The 24,645-nt window shown below is 38.5% G+C and overlaps 1 protein-coding gene and 1 long non-coding RNA gene across 2 annotated transcripts in view; one reads left to right on the plus strand and one right to left on the minus strand.

Moving 5' to 3' along the window:
• The window catches only part of ptprt (protein tyrosine phosphatase receptor type T), a 928,020-nt gene that overhangs the window by 365,033 nt on the left and 538,342 nt on the right, over nt 1–24,645 (plus strand). The gene's annotated exons all lie outside the window — the stretch shown is intronic.
• On the minus strand, nt 2,675–6,687 carry LOC125485486. The gene is made up of 3 exons (XR_007264211.1): nt 6,578–6,687; nt 4,725–4,804; nt 2,675–3,128 (listed from the first exon to the last, which is right to left on the minus strand). It is a non-coding gene; the product is annotated as an uncharacterized LOC125485486 (long non-coding RNA).

A 24,645-nucleotide genomic window follows, 5' to 3' on the forward strand; every position in this document is an offset into this window, starting at 1 on the left:
CCTTGCACAGTTTTCTTTCCCCTCAGGCTGTCACTGACGTTCACCAATGTCCAACATTTGAAATGGCATGTCGCCTGTACAACATACAGTTCTGTGGTTTTTGCCCAGGGGATAACCAAATGCTTTGAAAATATGTGCCGTCACATTGCCTCAACTGGAAATGCTTTAGTCTATTTCAGTATTGCAGCTTTATTATTTGAATGGATAGTCCATTCATTCGAAATGATTATTTTGAAGCAGTTGGAAGTGAAGTGTTATAACTGCTTTTTTCTTTCATGAATATGTTACAGAAGATTGGAAAAGGTCCATATTCAAATTGTGTAAGGCAGAAAAGGAAGGACATTGAATGTTTTATTTTTGCACTCAGTACGGCTAGTGTGCCTATTTCTGTTGCAACTTAGACCTGTGGATTGTGTGGTTACCTTTAAATTTGTCAGTATTGCCTCATTTTATCTGCTGCTGAAACATTTCTTCATGTCCTCGTCACCTCAGTTATTCCAATGCTGTTCTGATACTCTTTCAAGCTCCACCTTTATTAACATCAGCTCATCCAAAATGCTGCAGTTTTGTCCTACCCAAAATAAAACCCACAACTGCATCGCTCCTGTCCTTGCAAACTAAATCAGTTGTCAAATCCTTCTAATGGCGCTTACATTTAAAATTGTCATCTTCTTGCTTAAATCCCTGAAAGTCTCAACCTTCCTTATCTTTAATAAAACTATTCAGTCCTACAATTACAACCTGAGCCCACTATTCTGACTGTGGCCTTTTTTGCACTTCTCCCTTTATATATCTTCTTTGATCCCTTCCCTCAATCCACTTAGACCACACGCTATAGAATTTATTTTCATAAACACATCGGCCTTTCCATCATCCTCTGCTCTTTTAACACTCCACACCCCCAAATAAAACATACCTCTTTTACCAAGATTTTGACTGTTTCTGGTAATTTTTCCCTTGGCATAACATTCATTTCTGTCTGATTCCAGCCCTGTGTAGCTTCTAGTCTGGAAGGAAGGAAGTGTCCAATGATGTGGAATTTACGTTCAAAATCAAGATGGTGGTGGTGGAATAGGCACCATCTGGGTTCTTGAGTCCTGATCTTGTCTATTCCGCCTGTTTTCCTTTTCTCTATCCTTTTTATTCCTTCCTTTCTTAGTTTATTTTTCAGTTTTTAGTTTCTTACCTTTTGGAGACTGTGGAGCCAGCAGCGGTGATGGAGCATGCCAGCTGCTGGGGCCCATCACAAGCCCGGATGGCAGCAGCAGTGAGGCTGCAGCTGGCGGTGAGGGATGGCGGAGGCAGCGGTCTACAGCAGTGGAATAAGATGACGGCAGTAGCAGTCAAACACGAGGGATGGCAGCGGCAGTGATTGGGGCTGAAGCCTGGCGAGTATGGGCGGGTCTTAGCCAGCATGGGGGAGAGTGAGCCCTCTTGGGGAAACCCAGCTTGGAGCATCTGCAGTCCCATGGCTCAAGAAAGGACTGTCATGTTTGACATTTTAACTTTAGTTCTTTATTTTTCCACTTTATGCTAAGAATGCCATAGCGCTGAACTTTCTAACTTATTTCTTTATTTCTCTATTTCTGTACTAAGATTTTGTATCTAGGTACTTTGTACCTGAGATGGTGCCATGTGTCGTGACAATCTACACTTCTCACTGTACTCTTATACCCCGTACTTGAGTACACATGACAATGAAACCTCAAAGCTAAATCAGACGCATTACCCTTCCCCATACTGACAAAAAAGAATTGGCATGGTGTCACTGGGAAGGCAAGATATCAAGTTTATTAACAAACCAATTGACTGCAGTTTTTCATTGCCCTCAAAAAATTTCAGCAGGTATTAAATAAATATAAAGTCGTTTTATATATCAGCTGAATCAAGACTTCACAAAGGGCAGTAAAAAACAATGCTTGCACCAGGACTACAGAGGAATATACCAGCATACTTTGCTGGGGAAGGTGGTAATGACAGTATGATTTTTTAAGATCTATTTAAAATATTTTTCATGCCCTGAATTAATAATAAAGACTAATTGTGAAAACAGAAGGCCTTTATAATTCTAGTCGTGACTGTGGCATTATGCCTCTGCTGTTTAACACCCTGGGCTACAGTGCCAAATCTTCTAATCCACAAGTCATGTATTCACACCAAGGTGTGATTCATATTTTACTGTGAATGTAGCTGTGACAAAAATTCATCACTTTTTTTTATATTGCCTCAAAATCACAACAGCTGTCTACATTGAGGCATCTAAAACCAGGCATGAGAAATTGGCCCTGATGATGACTGCAAGAGAGAAAGGGGAAGGATTTAAGTTTGGGAAGGAAGCAAGCTTCTGAATGCTTGTTGTTGGCCTCCTTACTGCAATTCAGCCATATATTGCCGATCTGATGCTTGATTGGATTTGCAGAGGATGTGCGGTGGGAATGAGAAGAGCCCTCAGTTTCCATTCCACCTCACTTACGTCATTGAAAAATGCAAAATCCGGCCAATGCTGTACCACAAGGACCACACAGATCCCCTGCTGACCATGTTGCCTGTAAGTCATGTGTAAGATTATAGTTTTATAAAATTTACTAATGACTCAAAATGTAGGTAATATGTAGAAGAGGTTGTTGTTACTTTTCAGACAAATTGGCTCCAGTTTAGCAAATGGACTGAGAAATGGCAGATGGATTTTAATGTGGGTATAAACGCTTATTGGGACATCTACAGTAAATTAGAAAATATCATTTGCAATGCCTGTAAGGGAGCAAAATGGTTATTGGCTATGTGGAAATGTTCACAAAAGAGGAATAAAGGTAATTTCAATCTTTAGGGTACTGCATTGTGAAGTAAGACTGAATATACATTTACTGCAGAAAAGACTGAAGGAGATATGATATTGTCCTTTGGGGATCAGTTAGCTCAGTTGATTGGATGACTGGTTTGTCATGCAGATTGATGCCAACAATGTGGGTTCAATTCCTGCACTGGCTGAGGTTACCATTAAGGACTCTCCTTCTCAACCTTTTCCTTCCCCTGACCCTCAAGTGAAACTTCCACCAGTTGTCTCTCTAATGAGAGAGCAGCCCTATGGTTGGGTAGGAAAATGGTCCCTTTACTTTTCTTCAACAGTCCTGCAGAAGAATAAGAGAAGTGGATATGATTAATGTAGAATAGTTAGTTATTTAAAGCTTAAGCACTGAATAAAATTTGAAAATGTGCATGCCTTATTGACTCTACAAATTAGAACAACTCCAGCCCACACACCACATGAGAGCAGACTTGCAGAATGGCTCCCTAGTAAAGGTAGTAACTCCATGTCAATGTCTTTAAAAGGAAGCTGGATTCATTACCAGTAAGAAAGGTGATTAAGAGGTTCAACAATACTAATGGATACATTTTAGTTATATGGGTCTTAATGTTTGGAGACTTTGACTGAAGGAAGATCAGGTCCACAATTGAACTAGTCATTAATGGCGTGTAACAGCACAAGTTTGACAGACCAATGGCTTTTCTTCTCATTATAAGCTTTCTTAACTTTCTACAAATCCATTGCTACATCTGTTCTCAGCATTATGAATTGGCTCATCATTAATTTGGAAACTTCTAGAGAAATTGGTCTGTGACCTTTTCTTATGTTAATTATTGCAAACCCATCAGTTCCAACTTGGGGTTGAATGTAATTTCTGCATCATATATTGTTTGGCTGGTGAGTGACCTTTACATTCTGCATGCATTTCATGAGATTGAGTCTGAACCTTTAGAATTGGCTTTGTCAATATTTCAAATCATTAAATACAAAAGCATATCTCAAAAAGCAGAATGTTTTGCTTAGAAATTTGATTCTGTTTTAGAGTAATTTCAATGCATAATTCATTCAAGTACTTTTCTTTTCTTGACAGTGTGATGTGCAGGAGTTGTCTCTTGCCAAATTTTATTTTTTCTCAAAAATTGGTGCCTTTGGATTTGCTCAAGATTTTTCATGTCCCAACTCATAAGCAATCTCTTTTACTGATCACCTCTAAGTTTACAGACACATTAGCTCCTGGTTAAATTTTCTTGATTTTAAAATTCTCATCCTTATTTTTATTCCTTCCATGGCTTCACACCTTCCTATCTCTCTAAACAGACCCACAAAATCTGATCTATCTACACTCCACTAATTCTGGCCTGCTGTGCATCTAAGGTTTTACTTGCCCGTTCTTAAACCTCTCAAAATCTCATGGAGTCATAGATATGTACAGCACGGAAACAGACCCTTCGTTCCAACCTATCCATACCTACCAGATATCCTAAATAAATTTCATCCCATTGCCAGAATTTGGCCCATATCCCTCCAAACCCTTTTTATTCATATATCCATCCAGATGCCTTTTAAATGTTGTAATTGTACCAGCCTCCACCACTTCCTCTGGCAGTTCATTCCACACACACTCCACACTCTGCATGAAAATGTTGTCCCTTAGGTCCCTTTTAAATCTTTCCCCTCTCACCTTAAATCCATACCCTCTAGTTTTGGACTCGCCTACCCTGAGAAAAAAGATCTTGACTATTCACCCTATCTATGCCCCTTATGATTTTATAAACTTCTATAAGGTCACCCCTCAGCCTCTAATGCTCCAAGGAAAATGGCTCCAGCCTATTCAGCCTCTCCCTACAGCTTTCCATATTCTTTCTCCCTTTAAGACATGCCCTAAAACCTGCCTCTTTGATGAAGCAAGTGGTCTTACCTAATATCTCCTTATTTGGCTTGGTCTAAAGGTTACAGACGCAGAGAATTACTGGAGAAACTCAGCAGGTCCGATAGCATCTGAGGAGAAAGAAACAGAATTAATGTTTGAGTTTGGTATGATTCCTTCAGTGTAATGTTTTGCCTTCTAGCAGTCCTGTAAAGTGTCTTGAGGCATCTTGTTGTGTTAAAGGTGCTATATAAATACAAGTTATTAATGTTGTATTCCAAGGATTAACGCTTAGGTATGTGTTGAATGAGTTGACCTGAGTCAGATTGACAATTAGCCTCATGTATTAGGGAAGGGGAAAATCCAGTCAATTTCTTCTGGGATACTTTTAATGTGTAGATGTGGCAGGTGAAGATAGAATTGGACTTTGCTGCAATATCAAATAGATTTGCTGACAGTCTTGTAACACTTTAGTTTAAATGAAGTGTTGGAGACCGAGCGGCCATTATATAAAATCAGCATTTACAGAGGAACAAAAAGAAAGTAAACCTACGGATAGGATCTATCTTCTAGTCCCTAAAGTGTGTTTGCATTTTTCAGTATTTCAGTCCCAATGTCATTTCATTGCACTTATACATGGAAATCAGTCATTTTACATTGGTATTATTTGACAAATGAGTTTTCAGTATTTGAATAGCTATGTCTTTCCAGACCGAATTTCAGCAGCTATTTCCCAGCGGTTTACAGACATCATGTGCAGTGTCTTTGTGTTTCTGGAACACTGATTTGTAATGAGCCATAGAACAGAGTGCTAATTGTTCCATCTGTACTTTACTGTCTCCTTTAGGAAACAGGGAAATGCAAACTGTCTAAGATAAAAGTTACTGCCAAAAGCGACAAAACAAAAGCCTAGGGCGAGCAAGATTGGTTGCCGGTCGGAAAGTTTTTTTTTTCTCTCTTTTAATCAGTTTGCTAATTTAGTCTGATTGTAGGATGCAAACAAAAACCTGACAAATGTTAAATATATTAATTGACAAAATAATTATCAACGCATATTATCAACAGATGTCATTTTTTTTTCACACTGTGCTCTTTGATTCACAATGAGAAAGCAGCAAACTAATTTAAAATGTATTGTTTCTTGGTTGCCTGAGGCTTGATTCATAAGTATCATATTCAAGAAGTAGCTTATGGAATTTCACATGATTCTATTACTCTATAAATAACAAAGCAGTGCAATTTACTTGTTTATTTATTGAACTAAGTTCAATTTCATATGTTATGAAGATTTATAAGAGCAGGAATAAATACATTCTGTAATGCCATCTGTGATTAGCAGCAGTCAAAATCTTTATGATTGACAATAAAAAACATATCTTGTTAAACTGTTTTGCTTTATACCAAAGCTGCTATGTTGTCAGTTCTTTTAAATTCAGAGTCAAACCTTGATCTGAGATTAGACCAAAGGAGACTGAAATTTCCTGTAATCTTGGTCTGTCTTGTTTAGAATCAGTTCAGGCCTTTAATCCTGATTTACACTGCACACATTTAAACCAAATGCAGTTCACACAGATGCTAAATAACTAAGTGCACTCTAAGATTTAGCTGAACAACCCACTGTAGCCATTGGTCAGATATGTTGAGAATGTTCAGTGGTAAACTGTGAATTGTAGAATTTTTCTATCTGAAATAAAATTCCAATGAGTTGTACAAATGTCAACAAATTAATAGATCATTAATCAGCCCGAATACCTGCTCTCCTGACAGGTGAAAACAGGAGGCTGGGGTGGGCAGCCTCCTGGCTGAGAAGCGTGGAACCTCATTTAGTCCCACTCTGGAGGAAATTGTGAGCACAGGTGGGGTGTACAGCAGGAGTGCTCTGATAATCAACCAGTTGCTCCTACCTTTGGCGTTCCTGACAAATCCAGCCCCCACAATTTTCTGCGACCCCTAGCCTGTGATCCTCCCCACACAGATGTCTTGCTTTTTGCTGTTCCTAATCCTTGTGGTTGCTAATCCAGCCAATAAACCTGGGCCTTGGACATATAGGTGCAGGCCACCGACTGCTAGCTTCTGATTAGCCAGCCTCATTAGGTGATTGGCCTAATTAGAACTGATTTGCCAAGAAGCCCACCAGCCAGCATTCAGGTGCTGATTGGCACTTGATCAGATTGGCTGTACCATCCATTGGGGCAGATGGGCTCTCACCCTTAACAACACTTGCTCCCCTCCCCCATACTTAACATCCAAGATGGAAAACTCCTGCCTATGTATTTATTAATGAGGTAATTTACAGGATAAATACCTACATATCCAAATTTTCTACATATCTAAATATCACAAAGATAGACAGCATTCTTTGACAGCATCGTTTTACAAAGAGAGATTAATAGATTAAGTGATAGGCAATACTTAGGCAAATGGATTCTAATGCAGGTAAATTTTAGATCTAAAAAGGATTGAACAGGGTACTGTCTAGATGGTAAAGATTTCAAAATGATGTAAAGAGCCTTCGAGGTTCAGGTAACAGATCACTAAAATTTCAGATGCAAAAAATAGTCAAAAAGGATAATGAAATGCAAACCTTCATATCCATCGGACTAGAATACAAAGTGGGGGAGGAGGCATGGTTTGGGGTGAACAAATCATTTTTAATTGATAGAAGACTTTCTTCAGGTAAACATGGACCTGACTATTGAGAGTTCTACATTCCGCACCTTAAGAAAGATATGTTATTCTTGAAGGGAATACTTCATAAATTTCCGACAATGAACTTGGACTTCAAGGGCTAAATTACCAGGAGAGATTACACAGCGTAGGGTTATATTCAGCATTCAAGAATACATTCACAGTGAGGGTAATGGAAGAATAATCCAGCAATGGGCAATGCTTCCCACTTGGTTGCTGAGATATGGATGGGTCGTTTATTCTCCTGAAAGGAAAGGATCGAAGGATTGAATGCGATGAAAGTGGCTGGCACAGATGTCAGTGCTGGTGCAGGTAGGAGAAAAGTGGCGAGTTGCCCCAAGTAGGTGAATAGGCAATGCAGAGGTTATACAGGGTTAGTAGCCTAGGGGAATTTTGTTTGTGAGAGCGAGTTGAGGAAAGATCTTGTATGTGTGAGTGAGAATGGTTTAAAAAGAAAGCCTTGGTGGGAGATGGGAGCAGCAGCAGAGCCAGCGTGAGTCTAAGGTAGTAGAGAGAAGATGGTGGTACTACCCTCATGGAGCACAGAAGACCCTTGACCTTCTTCCACTGGGCAGTGGAGGTCACCTGATCTAGGAGGAAACTTACATGGTCTGGTGTCATAACCTCCTCGGCCCGTCCCGGGAGAAGAGGACAGCACTCCTCTGCACTACCTCATCCAACAGGGCCTCCAGTCCCAGTCCACAAAGCGTGGCTTCAATTTCCCCTCATCTGCCTTGTCTGGAGCAAATGAAAATTACAGGGTAGCTCTGGACTGACAGCCCTCAACCAGGTAAAAAATAAACTTATAAGGATAGTGCTGGTGCCAGGAATTTCAGTGTGTCGTTGCAGTGGTGCATTTTGATTAAAAATGACTTCACTTGATTTCTGGTAAGGTTATTGGAGCATAGTGAACACATTGGAGTTAGACCTTCTAGGAAGCAAATTAGCAAACACTTCTTCACATGAGAGATGGTGAAAGTTTGAACATCATTTCCCCAAATGGCAAGTGTGAAATAAATTGTTAAATTACTCGTTTTGTTTTCAACTGATTCCTTATCATAATGTAACTGTGTACTAGGAAATACTCATGTAACCTGAGGTTGCTTTGGAATCAACAGCTAACAAGCACAGGGTAAGCAGAAAGTTAATTGCTATGGGCTAGGGTTAAAATTGTTTCAGAGATAGTAGGAACTGCAGATGCTGGAGAATCTCAGATAACAAGGTGTAGAGCTGGATGAACACAGCAGGCCAAGCAGCATCAGAGCTTGGCCTGCTGTGTTCATCCACTCTACACTTTGTTATCTGCTATGGGCTAGGGTCAGCCAGTGTTTTCTGTTTAGAATACATTAACAATTCATGTGAAGATGAGCCGTGCAAGTTTTTTCTGAATGGAACAATCTTTTGTTTGTCTCTGCTCTATTTTCACAGACCTGTTTCAATATCATTGTGTGTTTTACAGTTAGAAGGAGCAGAGAGTTGAAGACAGGATAGTGAATTAGACAACACCCAAGTTGCTGTTTAACTCTGTTTTCAAAGCGCACCAGACCATCAAAAGGATTAGAGAAGGGAAGTTCTGGTGATGCTGTGCCATCAGCACACTCATGATCTGTGTGAGAGAAGATTTGTAGATATGTGCCTTGTCAGTAATGACTGTGTCTGGGCGCCAGATGGAATGTGATAGCTGATGAAGGAAAGTTGGAGTGACTGTAATACTGCACATGGTTCCATACCTGTGCTGGAAGTAATGAGTGTTTTTAATGTTGTGAGTACTTTAAGTGAAATTTGCCAACTTTTTTTTATCAAAAATCTTTCACTTGTTAATTCATCTTTAAGTTATGTTGGCGTAGGTGGAAATGTTTCAAAAAGTGAAATCTGATAAGCGCTTCTCCTTGTTTGCTTCATGGGTCATTAAAAGTTATGTCTTTAAGGACTTTGTTCATGATATTTCAGCTTCTACAGCCCCATTTGATTGTCTGAATCTATATTTCATTTTTTACAAAAATGTTTTATGAGTGATATAATTATTAGTGCTTTTCATTTTTATGTTGCCAGTCTCTGGAATCTTTAATAAGATCAGCAGGCTAGTAATGTAATATGACATAATAGCTGATGACCTTCAACTATTGTGATGTGATATTTATATTAGCTCCTGTAACATACAAATGAGACATAGGTGACATTGTACTAAAGAATTCAATGAACATTTATTAGAGCACCTGATATGTACATTTGTACTGCACAGTCATAGGCACTTGTGTATCTGGGCTCAAGCTAAGCAGTTTGTATGTAAACCAGAGTACATTGTCCTCAGGATGTCATGCTGAAAAAGGATAGAGCTCAATAAGATTCTGTCTGAGACCTTTTATACCATTAGGTCACAAGCCACAGTATGGTGTTATCATCATGAGCATATCCTTTAAAGTTATATTGCTGTGAGACATGATACAGTGCCTGGTGAGCTTGTTTGTATCACTTTACCTCTTTGCCAGAATTTCCATTTAATTACAATCAATTCCACAGTAAGAGAGTTAAAATTCTTGCCACAAAGATTATTATATCACTCAATATTTCTTCCATATGACGGTCAAACAAATCACTGAATGTAAAACATGGGTCATAATATGAGTTAACAGTCAAGGGGAGAGATTGCACTGTCAAAGATAGTTCTCTTTCAGTGGAACCTTGAAGTCCCGTCCACCCTGGGGTTTAAGTAACATTGGAGATGACCAAGTGAGTTTTCCCATTATCCTGCCCAGCATTTATCCCTCAACCAACATCACTAAAGCCGTTTTATTGATCCTTTATCTTATTGATATTCACAATACTTGCACAGCACCAATTTGATGCCTTTGTTTCCCTATTTGACAATAGTGACTACACTTCAAAAGCAATTAATTTGGACATCCTGAAGCTATGAAAGGTACAAGACAGGTGAAAGTACTTTATTTTCTTTTTTGTTGATCTGTCCAGTTTGAATCTCTTGGGTTAACAAGGGAATGTCTTAACACTGGTGCCTTCTTGATCAACAAACACTGAATGTAAACATCAAAATATATTTGTACCAGCTGCTTGAGAGATATGCAGATTAAATGGAACATTGATTTCAAAAACAACAACTAGAAGGTCTCCAGCTGATTCTCGAGAAGTGACTTGCCTGCAAATTGCTGCTTGACAATCTCTGATCCTTTGACTTTAGCAGGGCTTAGGCAAAACCTTAAAACTCACTTCTTAAGAGTTTCCATCCAAGTGGAGCAGTTACCACAAAACACCAAATTGAGAAGGAGTAGTGTGGAATTATTCATCCTGTCTTTTTTGCACGTAATTCAGTTACATCTGCATTTTGCAGATACTTACAAGCTTCAACTTAGGGAAAATCCCAGATCCTCTGTCCCAATTTTCTGTTACCAGCAGCCAGGGAATAAATGTCTTTGTGATGGGGTGCCTGGCCCCATATGGTGCACATCAATGCAGATCATGAAGCCAAATGCTAGTGTATCTGAAATCTCTTTGGATATTCTTCACTTGAATGCAGTGATGTGATTTATGCAAACAAATTAATAGTTTCTCTTGCCTTGACACTAAATCCAAGACACAGGAGACCACCATGTGGAGTGACATTTTTAAGCTGCTGTATAGAAAGGAATCTATCCTGAGGATCTACATTTAAAAAATGAACACAATGTGCAGTCAAGTGGATCTGCTTATATGAAATGGGCTCATTCTGCATTATAATTTAGAACTGACAATTCCTCTTGTAAGTATCTCTTGTGGTAACTCAATTGTCTGGTACTAGCAGAGTGACTCTTTTAGCAATAAATATAGTGATCTTAATTTGAAAAGTGGTCCTCTTGCTAGCGTGTATAATTTAGATTTAGTTTTCCTTTAAAGGCATGTTTGGATTATTTCTGCTCAATTCTCAATGCTGTCAAGCTTTTGTAGCAGTTTTTTTAATGTCAATTACAATTACAATCTTCAGAACCCCAAAGGTCAAAGACCACCTGCAATCGTTTTCAGAGCTTCCTTCTCCAACTGTCACCATCCAGATAAATAAGACATCTGCAGATTCATAAGACTTCTTTTATCTGGATTTGGCACTTGGAGTCTTGTTTTGTTCTAAATGACGAACCAGGACAAAGATTTATTATACACACTGCTCAGGAATATTAACTCGAGAGTACTTGAGAGCTGTAAATGTTAAATGATAAGACTTTCAGATTTTTTTTCATTTAGTGTTCCATTGAGAAGTTTCTATAAATGTTTGTTGTCTTTATTCTTCAACAAACTATTGATCATCCAGGACACATCATATATTAAATGTTGATGGAGTGGACTGCAAATTTAAAGTAACTGAAAGCACAATATTTAAGCAGTGTAATAAACTCTTTTAAAAATTCTCTTTGTCATACTCAATGATATAATTTGCTGTGGACGCAGATTTACATTTGATTTTTTTTCAGATGCAGTGTAATGCTTAGAGTTGAGTTAGAAATTGTTACTGTAAAAATATGAAGATTTGCAATTGGTCACCTAAAGCTTAAAATAGTTCTAATGATCAAATAAAGTGGAACCTCTGTGGTTCTAAGTCTCCGACTTCCTGGTTATAAACCAGAATATTTATTGGACAAAACCTAACATAAAACATCACCTCAAAATTACTAACACTATCTGACAGAAATTAGCCTCACATTTCAGGGAAGACACGTTTTAGTTTATACTTAGACCGTATTTTTTTTCAAATTTCTGCATGGTCAGAGCTGTACAGTACTTCCAACTAAAAAAATGTAACTGCTGTATGACCAGGCAATTTTCATTATGTATCAGAGTTTACGAAAAGGAAAGAGGGGCAAGTAAAGGAGGGCCTCCCAGAATGCAAAGATGCATTCATCACAGTCAATATTGATGGGCATTCCCGTAAATGCTTGCAGTTTAAAATGTAAAGAATGTAAATGTAAAGAAGTTCATGTAAAGAAGTTTATGAAAATCAATTGCATTTATTTCATCTAGTAACAAGAAATGCAGTTTAATATTAGAGAAACAAGGCCTTATAAACATCTTATGCAGTATGATTAATTTGCTTCAATATACCTGGGCAATTTAGAAGAATCTTAGTTTGTACGATTAATAAATATAGCAATCCCTGGAGTGCCAACAGGCTAAACTTTCATGACAAAATATTTAAGAAACTAAACATATGTGAATATTCTTTGATATATGTGCACCTGGCTAAGTTCTTTCAAAACATCTTAAGCAAACATTGGAGTTTTCCCATAGTGCCGTGGGAACCAATTTACTGAAGAGCTGGGAGACTCTCAAAAAGCTTTGACATATTGAAACATGATTTATAGTAGTAAATGATGTTATGACCAAGATCCATGGCATATATACCAATGCTAACTTGCAAACAGATAGAATAAGTGATAGCATTGTAGGAGAGGTGGAATTGGAAAAAAAAATTCCATAACAGAAAATCAATTGTGTGTTCTGATATTAACACTAAAGTTCTTTCGGATTTGCAGACAAGTTCATTGTTCTTCTGGAGGCAATTTCATTTCAACTGCAATTAGTTATTGTCCAGAATGGGTGCTGTGGAACTTGAAATTCCTCTATCTCTGAGATGTCTTCCAACATGTAACAGAGATAAGCCCAAGCTTGAAAACTACAGTGTGAGAGAGAGTTGTTTTTTAACCCATCCTTGAATATTTCTGCTGTTTCTGCCTTTTGTAACAAACAGACATGCTGAAAAATCATAACTTTTCATAAGATGGAGTATTGACATGTGATGGCTAACTGTGGTCACAGAATGGATGTAATCCATATTAACTAAGGAGCTTCAATCTTCTGTTGTGAACACTGTCAAGATTCTATGGAAATGGAAGGGGTTCTTCAGCATTATTATTTTGCTTGATGGCTTTCAGAAAGTGTTCTTTTGTCTCCAGCCATTCCCTCAGGCAGGTTGTCTGATGTTTATTGTAAATTTCAACCACCTTATCGCAAATCAGTTCCTTAACAATATTATTTAGGCATCCGTATAAATTCCAATGGGGCTTTGTCAGTTCGTTTTGCAGGTGGCTTCCACAGCCACCTAAAAACACACAAGGCTGAACCTTATTTCTTTTGGATTAGTGTGAGTTGTGTCAAGTCTTTTTTGAGGGATTTCTGCCACATCTACACAAGTACAGTTCATTAACTACTTATCCAGCTCCAATAGCATGCATCATGTGTGACTGTAGACCGATCTTACCCCACTCCATTACTGGAGCATCTCGGCACTCAATGGATATCCACTGAACGATCTTTTGTGCCCGCACTACCACTGTTCATGGCACATAATCAGAATGGCTGACTTTCCCTCACAGATACAACCCCATTCTCTCACTTGAGTCATTATTTAACTACATGGCCACACAGTTTACCTGTTTGTAATTCTACCCCCTAGTCAGTGCTACCCTGCTGCAATGCCATTGAACACTCCCATCTTCTCACTGACCACATACAGGCAAGTAATCGAACAAATCAAGCAAAAGGAAACACAAATAAAACCAATAGAAGCTGAATATCTCAGCACACAATGTAAACCAAATGCTGGCATTCTGACCCGTTGAATATTTTAGCCTTAATGATCTGCTGCAGCCAGTTCTCACTTACTGGAACGCAGTGTCAACCAAGTCCTCTCTGGCTTGTCTGGCTTGCAGTGTACAAGTAGAGCTTGTTGGAAGTGTCCTTAAAAGACAACTACCATTCCCCAGTTCCTCAGTCATAGTGAAATACAGCACAGAAAATAGGTCCTTCGATATCCAGTACATTCCTGCTCCAATTGTGCAGAGTGCAGCATGTCAGGATGATGCACACATTATGTTTGGACCATCTGGAGGATTACCCCAGTCTGATCTGAGCAACAGAACCACTTCTTCAGCATTCCAATTGTCTGCTCCATCACACGACTGGAAGCATTAATCTGCACTCTGCATCAGTCAGCGCAATGATAACCTCAGCCATGGTCACCGTGGGTACCCCTTGACCCCCAGTAACTAGCATTATAAGGTACCCAGACCCTCAAACACATCAACTACATCAGAGGGCTCCAGAACATGGAAGTTGTGCAGCTGCTAGGGTAATGGGCACACACCTCCAAGAAGTGGTAACAATGATCACTGGTCACCTGACTATTAATGAAATGGAACCCCGTCCTATTGATGAATTCCTCAGTGTTATGATATAGCTTCGGAAAGAGGTAATTGCTTAAAGTTCAAAGCAACTGTCACTTTCAGAGCCAAAGAGAGGATGACCTTCCACTCCTGCAGCCCTTAGGTTCCTCTCCAGCATCTGACATAGTTCTGTCACAGTTCCTGGGGCATATACAGCCTACATTAGAACTGTGTCTCATTCATTCCAAGGAAATAGAATTAGAGCCAAAAATCTCTTGGTCACCTGCGAACACAGCACATGCTGAGGAACCTACTGCTGTGTTGGGTTCTTGTCATTCTCTGTAGTGGTCTGCTGCTTTTCCTGGACTTACCCTTGGTCTGCTCCTCCCACATCTGCCTTTCAAAGTTTAACTTTGATCATCGGATTTTAAAAAGGCAGCCGCATCAACCAGCATGTCACCATGAGCCCGCATGTGCTGTCAGTGGAAATGATTTGCATGAGGAAAGCAGGGAAACAGTTTCTTCGGTTTCTGAGAGTCATTGGTGGCATACCCTACAGATGAAGGCTGCACGCACTCCTTCACATGAGGCTGTAACAGCGAGGCAATTTTGCAAATTCATTCAGCTTCAGACTCAGCATATGGTAAGGTTCATTTGGTGAAGGTGCCATGTTGGCTGAGTGACCAACACGTGACATCAAAAATGGTGTGTCTGGTATGCTCCAACCCCTTCCCACCAGACTGCGGTCAACCATGAAATTTATGATGGCATTCAATCAAGTCCAGCATAATACTTACATAACAGATGATGAAGCGATGATGTGTGCCTCCGACAGCTCGCTTGGAAGTTCAACATGTAATGGTTTCTTTCTAAGTCATTACTATTAACTTCAGCATCATTGAAAGACATTTAAAGTTTACACTCCTTTATTAATTTAAGCAGTATGCTTGATAACTTCATACCAAGAACATAGAGGGAATGGACTCGGATCCAGCTGAAAAGATTCCTAAATCCCAAATTAGTGCTGCTGTTTTTCCTACTTATCCTCCTTTGCTTACTCGTTTATTCACTTTACAGTCCACCACCATACTATGTAAAATATGTTATGACAGTAGTAAATTTGGTCTTGCAAAGTTTAACTTTGATCATCGGATTTTTATACCTGAGACCTTCATGGACTAAAATGGCTTTTAAAAGGAAAAAGTATGTTAGCTGCATTAGTTACTTGACTCCAGTTTGAGGGAATCTTTGAGAGACCCATTTGGAATTAACAAAGCTATCTGCTATTAAAATACAATTTTTTATCTAAAGACATTGAAACCAGGCAACCAAGTTAACATCAAGGAATCTAGCAACCCCTATAATTCTTAATGATTTTTAAACTTATTATCTACACTGTCTGTACCAGACACTCTCCATTTTAAACCTATCACCTGTGATTGTGCATGTTTTTGATGTCACATTTTGATTATTTTTCTTGCGATTAGGAGGTAACTAAGTTCTTCTTTCTTTCACTCAAGAAGCCACGTAATTGGCTTCTTCATTTTGATCTAGTTAACATTTTTAATTGACATGTGATATAGCTGCGGGCTAAAATGTAAAAATATCTGTGGTGACCAACTGAAGGTGGGTTGAAGAGATGATACTTGATTCCCCTTCCTTACCTTGTTGTAATGCATATTAGAAATGGTACTTTACAGATGCCATTCTGACTTGAACCATATGGATCTCTTCCCTTTTAGATGGTACAAATCTGTCAATGTTTTCCTAATGAAGCATAACTCATGAGGTCAGTTAGCTCAGACCTTTCTGAGGAGCTGTATATGGGCATGATTGTGTCACTACAAGTTACCCACATTTATTGCACCAAAATTTACTAATGTCTTGCATCTTTTGTTTACTTCTCCCAAATAACAAAGACACCAAGCACTTTTCCATTGAAATCTCCTTACCAGCAGTTCTGAGAGAAATAATGGAAAATGCTACTCATAACACAGACTAAACAAAAAAAAACTCAAGAATATTCAAAATGCTTGAGTGAATGTTGAAACATTCAATTGTCAACAATTCAAAAAAAAGTTCAAATTACCTTAATTTTTATGTCAGTTGTGTTCAAATCATACCATATATTGTGTTTAATTGTTTGAAAATAATCAGACTGTTTATGAAAGTGTAATGTTAAAGATCACTTCTAAATATGGCTTAAATAAATCTTTAAATGGTTGAAGCTTTTTTCAACCCAAACCGTGTTTCACCAGTTCATTGAATTTTCCAAATAATATTCATTTATATGGAATATATTCCATGCAGTGACATTGAAAAATAGCACTAACACTAATTTCAACATGACATGCAGTGACTTTTCCAGTTGTTTGGAGACACCACTGTAATTTGTGTTGGAAAAGTAAGCTAGGAAATCATGCAATATCATGTTTCATTTCTTAAACTACATGTTATATGAATTAAAACGAGTGGTCATTACTCGGGAATGGGAAGCTGTGACATTCTTAGGAATGAATATATTCACCATGTCAAATGAATCAGTGGGCAAATATTAAATAAACCACGCTTACACTCTACCATAAAACATTCGCAGCAGCTCTATTGTTGATAGAATAGTTTATCCCTCCCCAGGCAGTCCAAAAGTATGAATTTTGCTTTGGTTAACACCAAGTAACGTTACTTGTACATCTCAGTTCTGTGCTTAGAAATATTTCAAAACAAACAAAATTCACTTATGTTTCAGAAGTAAAACAAAACCATTTTGACATCATTTTTATAGTAAATTATGGGCAATATCAGTTCACTTAACATTGTCGTAATTTTAAATCTTAAATAACTTGCATTTAATTAATTTGAGGATATCTACATAATCCTACTTTTGAATGTGTAATCAAAATTGAGATCATCAGCACAAAACTAAATGCATAATTATAAATTATACAAATAAAGTACAGTCCAGACGTTGAGAGCTATTATACAGATATAAGTGGAAATTGAAAAAAAACTTGGATCATTTTGATTGGTAGTGACAATGATTGAAATACAACTTGTACCCTGTATGGGATATGTCCTTGGAAAGGAGAACTTGATGTTTAATTTTGTACGCCAGAAGTTTCTATTGTGAAATTTTGAACTTTCTGTGACTGCTTAAATGAAGGATTGAAACACAGTAGCATTTTTCTTAACAGCTAAAAGGCTTTGTGCAGAACACAATAATAAAGCTATTCATGTGTTTTGCTAGTGTTTTTTAAAGCTTAAATTGTCTTTAAGGACAAACATTACGGACGACACATTGTTACTGCGATAGTATTGCTCCTGTGAGTAATTTCAAGAGCCATTTGCAACTATTTCAATTTATTTTATTGCAATTTTCTTCAGTAACAGTAGTAATCTTGTTATTGAATTTCAAGGTTATGTTGTTGTTTCAAATTAATTTTCCAATTCTTTTTCATGTTAAGTAAGTAGAATTTTGAAAAAGAATATGTATAACCATTTAGAGAGCATAACATCCATATCCATTTGAGTTATTATTGCATTGTTTTTGCCAAAATCTAAGCATTGACTTCTGAACGATAAGAGTATTCAATTGATGTGCAATAGCACTAATTTACAGAATGGTCAGAAATATTCAGAAGAGCTGGATAATGACAACGATTGGCAATTTATTTTTCTTTTTAAAGATTTTAAAGCTGCCATGGAAGGGGTAAAGATTATAAAATATTTTTGAAATTATGTCACATAAAAAATTGCAAAAAGTTTCATTTTGTTTCCCATATTTTCCTGTGTATTATTTACATATAGGTATTAAAGTAACCCATTCATTTTGATGTGATGCTATCTGTGCTATGATTAGAAAACCTATGCTATTAACTCTTTGCTGAGGAAATTGTATTCTATGTATTCATTCTTAATGTTCCTTTAATTAAGGAGTAGGTGTATAGTTCATGTTTGTGTCAATGTGAAATGATAACAGATATATATGAACACAAATAGTATTAAATCAGTGAGGTCCTGATATCATACCAAGAGACTTCGACTCTATGAAATGTATCCTCAACTAAGTGATCACATCATAATATTTTGAGTAGATGTTGATTTATGAAATAACTCAAGTCCAGGCTAAACTGCATTGTAAGAGTCCATTAAATATTCCAACAACATTTAATGCTGCATATATAATAATGTCAGAAAACACAATGCATTTATTTGCCATCATGCAAATCCATCTAAACCAAAAAAAGGTTCTCAATCTTGGGAAATACAGAAGTTGAAAGCAACAAGCTAGCAAAATGAAAACATGGTTTGGAAATAAAGTGATGCAATGCAAAAAATGCAGTTGCAGCAGAGCAAATAGTCTGTGATTGTGGAGAATTCATCTGGCATTAAAAAGGAATGACATGGAATAGGGATCTGTGTATGCTCAGGACACTTTTTTGCCACTTGATTTTGGGCGGAAAAGTAAATAATGTACAAAACATATAGTAATTCTAGTTTCTGAGGTTTCTGCTATTTTTTTTAGCGAGCAGAAATGATTTTTAAAACTCACATCCAGAAGTGCACTTAAAGTCAACCGATTTTGTTTCTCCCCCAGCACCAAAAAAAGTGTTTTTTTTTCCACCCATTCACCATCACCAGTAAATTTAATTAATTTTCATGCAAAGCACATTAAGAGCAATGCAGAGCATCACAGATGGGGAAGAAGTACAATGCCAGAGAGAGGGCTAAATCAAAATGGAGTTGGAAGAGAAGATAAAGCAGCACAGCACCAGGGACCCGGGTTCGATTCCAGCCTCAGGCGACTGTCTGTGTGGAGTTTGCACCTTCTCCCCGTGTCTGCGTGGGTTTCCTCCGGGTGCACCGGTTTCCTCCTACAGTCCAAAGATGTGAAGGCTAGGTGGATTGGCCATATTAAATTGCCCATAATTTTCAGGGGTATGTAGACTGGCTGGGTTATAGGGGGATGGATCTGGGTGGGATGCTCTGAGGGTCGGTGTGGACTTGTTGGGCCGAAGGGCCTATTTCCACATTGTAGGGATTCTATGAATCTATGATAAAGCACTCTACCCCTTGTGGTGGCCATTTCACTTTAAACACACTGAGAGTATTGGTGCTCCCTCTCCACAGATACCTAGGCATGAACACAGCTGTGGAAGACTGATAGACAGTCAGCAACTATGACCCCCACCTCTCCACCCCTCCCCACCCCCACCACCACCACCACCCCCCAACAGCCTGCTGCCTGGACCTGACCAACTTGACCAAGACCAGGAGCAGACCCATGAGGAGGTCCTCCAACTTACACATACCCCTCTGCACCAGATGTCCAAAGGTCAAGAGTATTTGGGTGAAGTGCAATCAACAACTCAACAAAAGATTTTTCAAATAACTAAAAAAGGGGGTGTAACCACCCAGGAAAGAACCCAGCACTTTAATACAAAGTTCAATGATTGCTCTCAATCAACTCTGGAGCTGTGGTGGTTGACACATAGTGATCTGCATTTCAATTACTGATGTCTCACTTTGAAGGTTTTATAATATTTTTCCTGCTAATAACCATTGTTTATCCCATACGACGACTAAATGCCATGTAATGTTCAAAAGAAAGTTTTAAATTAAATGTATGAACTTGAAAAAAGTCAGCAAATCCTATTGACCATGTTACTTTTTTTAACACCAATAATTTTAGCACAAAGCAAAATATTAAAATATTTTATGCATTTGAAAAAAGGATCTGTCACATTAATCCTTTCATGTTGTGTATCACAATTATTATGATGCAGATGGCGGCTGCTCACTCCATTATGACTGCACCATCTTTCTGAATAAGCATTGTGACTTAATGTATTCTACTGCTTTTCCTGATAACCCTGAATATGTTCCCTATTTAATTAATCATTGCTGTCATCTTGAAAGCCTCAGTTGAACTTACCTCCAGCACAATCCGACAGTGCATTCCAGAACTACTGTTTGTGTGGTTAAGTTCTTCCTCACATCACATTTGCTTAAAGCTCAAGATAGGGTGGAAATCAAATGTGATATTCGTCACCGGGGTAAGAACAGCAGTCAAAGCGGTGAGTTTGGTAAGATTTGGCAAACGAACATGCTTGGCCTCACAATATAAATCACTCCACCAAAAACAATGCAACTTGATGTATCCAAAAAACCATTAGATTCAGCCCGCTGTTTCTCTTCAAAACTAAATTCTTTCTAGCTTTCCAACTATTTCCCTTTGGCATCTTTTATCAACATTTCTTCTTATTTGTTTATAAACACTAAAATGTTTTGATTATAAAAGATTCTACTTCTTATTATATTCTCTCTCTGTTCCTTAGTCCTTGTTTCTGTCAAACTATGACCTCCTCTCAATCCAATCTCATAGTCAGAATTCCTTTTGCAAGTTTATGATCTTTTCCTAAGGCCATGTTCATTTTGTCGTCCACTCTCAGAACTTAAACTGCATTTTCTGGCTTCCACACCTTTGCATAATTTTTGTCAATCCATGTGTCTTACCTCCTGTCCTTCATTTTGCACAGTCACCCAATATTTATATTTGCTGGTGGCTTTTCTTGCTCTCCGTATAGAGGTAGCATTTATCCATTCACTGGTATATCTACACACTGGCACATATGTTACTTTGGTGCTAACTTTTGGTTGATGTTCTCTGGAGAAACTAGCCTTGCCCTGTCTCTGTCTCACTGGTTGATATTCAGGCAGCACGTTTATTTACCATAATCTGGCCCTTTATAATTGTCCAAAACATGAGCATGCAAAGCATTTAGTCCCTCATCACTTTCAATGATTTGTTCAGATTCTGTAAGTATGTGATCAGTGTGAAATAACTTCAAGGATTGCACCTGAACTGTGTGCTTGCCATGCTACAAAATTACTATTTTTCTGTCACCACCAAAACTGAACTCAGACTTTTCCATTATTTCTTTCCTGTTTCATATATATATATATATCCCCTCAATTAGAATTTATTTCAGGTGGCCATATTTGATGCTGTTAGGCTTGCCAATATTTGTTCTGAAAACTCAGACTTAATGAATGGCCTTCTACCTGCATTCTCCTGGCTGAAAAAGTTGTGGTTCCTTCCCAAACCCGGGAAGGAGTTTTTGGATTTCTCCTAAAAAGCAATTGAGATAAACTGTACCCTCAGCCATTTGCAGTGCATGCTTCCTATGCCTGAGTTTCTCTTGTTAATTGGAAACTCACTATCTCCTATCATTTGTACACAAGTCACATTTATTACTAATCTCATCTCCAAGTTTTGGTCACTCATTGTCCCTTACTCCGGCATTCTTTAATAGTATTTTTAAATTGACAGGATGGAAGGAATAAAGTTACCATAGTCTTAACAGCTCATAGGACTGATCTCTTACTAGAGAGAGATGACTGGTGGTGGTTTAACCTGTGGGTCACCATGCCTCAGGTGAGGAGAGAGGTTGAGAAGGAGGAGCACCTTAGCCAGTGCTAGAATTGAGCCCACACTGCTGTTATCACTGTGCCTTGCAGACCAGCCATCCAGCCAACTGAACCCTTTTTGAAAGGAACCTGACAAGGTTTAATTGTGTGAACTGTAAAGCTACTGACTTCCCAAAGAAAACAATTGCCTTGTCATGCTCTATGTCCAGCTTCACTTGAGCTTTATTTACAGATGGCCTCCTAAACATTAGGGTTCTGAAGAAGTCATAATCGATTCAAAATGTTAACTGTTTCTCCCTCCATAGATGCTGTTAGATGTGCTGAGTTTCTTCAGCAGTTTCTCTGTTTATTCCACTTGATATAATATGTGGGCTGGTGAAATTATTTAAACCAGCTATGTTACAGGGAATCAGCATTGCCAATGTATTCCAAATTGACCATTACCTAATTCAAATAATGGCTACAAGATGCAAGTAATGAATAATTAGCCATTGCTAACAAAGCACCAGAGGCAACTCTCTCTAGGAGAGAGTGACAATTGGTTATAGAGAGATGAGGGACAGAACTCTACAAAGGCAAGGAGGTGGACCTTCATGGACTACTGCCACTAAGGGATGTTAGACCCCACACTGGAAGGTCCCGTGGATATTGGTGATAACACTAGCACGACTGGACTTTGAGTTTACAACTTTATTTAACACTTCCCAAGGCTGCTCATATGTTACATAGAAATATACTACCTATTACCGAGGGCGGACTGTGTTGGCCAGCCACTGTCAAATCTGTCTCACATGGTTCTGTCACTTTGTCTAGTTCAAAGGGCACACCACATAGGTCGGTCCCCAGAGTTTACACCGCCAAAGTTCCGAACTTTGCTGACACTTATATGATCTTTAGCATGGCTGAGCATATCATGCAAATGTGTCTGTTCATAATCGGCTGGACTTTGCTGCAGAGATCTGGCATTAACCTGCTGGACTAACTTCCATCATTACTTATTTTTATTTTGGATATATGAGTCAAGGCTAGGTGCTTCCTCCTTTGTCTCCTGCCGAATTAGAAGTCTTTGTGTATAGTTATGTCGGCAGTTCTTGTGGGGCCCATTTTCTTTCATCCTGTTGACTCGTTACTAGATCACGTGACTGGTCCAGTAGGGGTTTGAATATATTCTGTTGGAACCTTTCTGTACCACATTCTAGTCATCCAGCCAAATAAGCTGGCCAACCCCCATGATATAAATGTTAAATACAAATGCCATAAGTAAATGATATAAATGATAAAAAGAAGCACAAGTGAAAGTTTGTCTAGCATTCCTACAAACTTACAAGAATATGTTTAAAAATTAGAAATAAGTAACACTTCAATGTCTTTGTCATAAACACTGCTTCAAATACCTATACAAAGTATCTTTAAAAAAAAAGTTTACAGCTTTTTAGTTCAGGAAAGGGTACCCAACTGTTTCCCATGGACCACAAATGGTGTCTGAGATTTGCCAGTCCAGTTCACATAGCCCAGTGCAGTTTGTGTTTTATTTCTCACTCTTGGGTTTTAAAACATGATGGACACTTTGGTTTGGGTATAACTGCTTTCTTCAGTGTTTATGTCAAAATCAGGTTGCTTGTATCAGTATCTAAGTGTTAAAAAAATAGATCCAATGCAAGTATCTACTCAGGTTCACTCCCATTATCAGACTGCTTGCTGTACTGTCATGGAAGTTGCCTGTAATTACCCTGTATTCTCTTGTGAGGTAGAAGGACCAATGAGTGCAATCTCTGAATTTTTTTTGTGACGGAGACCTCTGTGTCAATATATGTACCCCTTTAATCTCTGTGGAAGTGGATTGAGTTGAGAGTAGGTGAAACATTGTTTGGTTCAGTTCACAAACTTCCACATACAGAAAACCCAGTGCATGAAAGCCACTTGGCATCATCAGTTCTACTTCTGTTCACATTACAAAGGGAAAGAACAGACAAGCATAAGGCCTCTTGGGATTCTCATTTACTGTTGGAAGACTAATTCACTGTGCTGGTGGTGCTTTTGATACTGCAGAGGTTATTTCTCTTTTGTCACCTTTCATCTGTTTTACTTCTTCGACAGCCTTTCTGTTGATTCATAAATTTCCCTGTCCTGCAAGCTAAGTGATGGATATGTTCCTGAATAAACAGATATTTCTAGTGAATTTGGCATTGTTTTCAGCATCTGGAAACTCATGGGTTCCAGAGGATCCAGAGTGAGCAAGTCTGTCGTAAGTGTTTACAATTGAGAAACCTTGCGCCCAAGAATCTGAGCTGCAGACATCAGGGATGGAGAAAGTTACCTGGACACATTACTCCAAAGGGGAGGTTACGCCTTTCAGAAGTGGTCATTCAAGATTGGTCTGTGATTGGGATCAGGAGGGTGTGTCTCCAGATGAAGCAGGTATGGGCACTCAAGGGCTAGCATTTGAGCCTCAGCCCTGCATTTGACTGACAGTTATGAGATTCTTGCAAACTGTGCAGACAAGAGTGGGATTGCAGAGAGAATGAATGAAGTGACCATGATACCTTGGTACAGGGAGCCAATGAAGTTGGGGGTGGGGGGTGTCAGAGGAAAGAAGAATGAGGAATGCGGTATTAGTAGAAAATCATATAATTTAGCAGGATTGATACTGTTCTCTAAATAGGACTCTTGAAGGCTGTTTCAGAGATAGTAGGAACTGCAGATGCTGGAGA

This window comes from Rhincodon typus, chromosome 19 (genome assembly GCF_021869965.1).
Source record: "Rhincodon typus isolate 14 chromosome 19, sRhiTyp1.1, whole genome shotgun sequence".
Classification (NCBI taxonomy): domain Eukaryota; kingdom Metazoa; phylum Chordata; class Chondrichthyes; order Orectolobiformes; family Rhincodontidae; genus Rhincodon; species Rhincodon typus.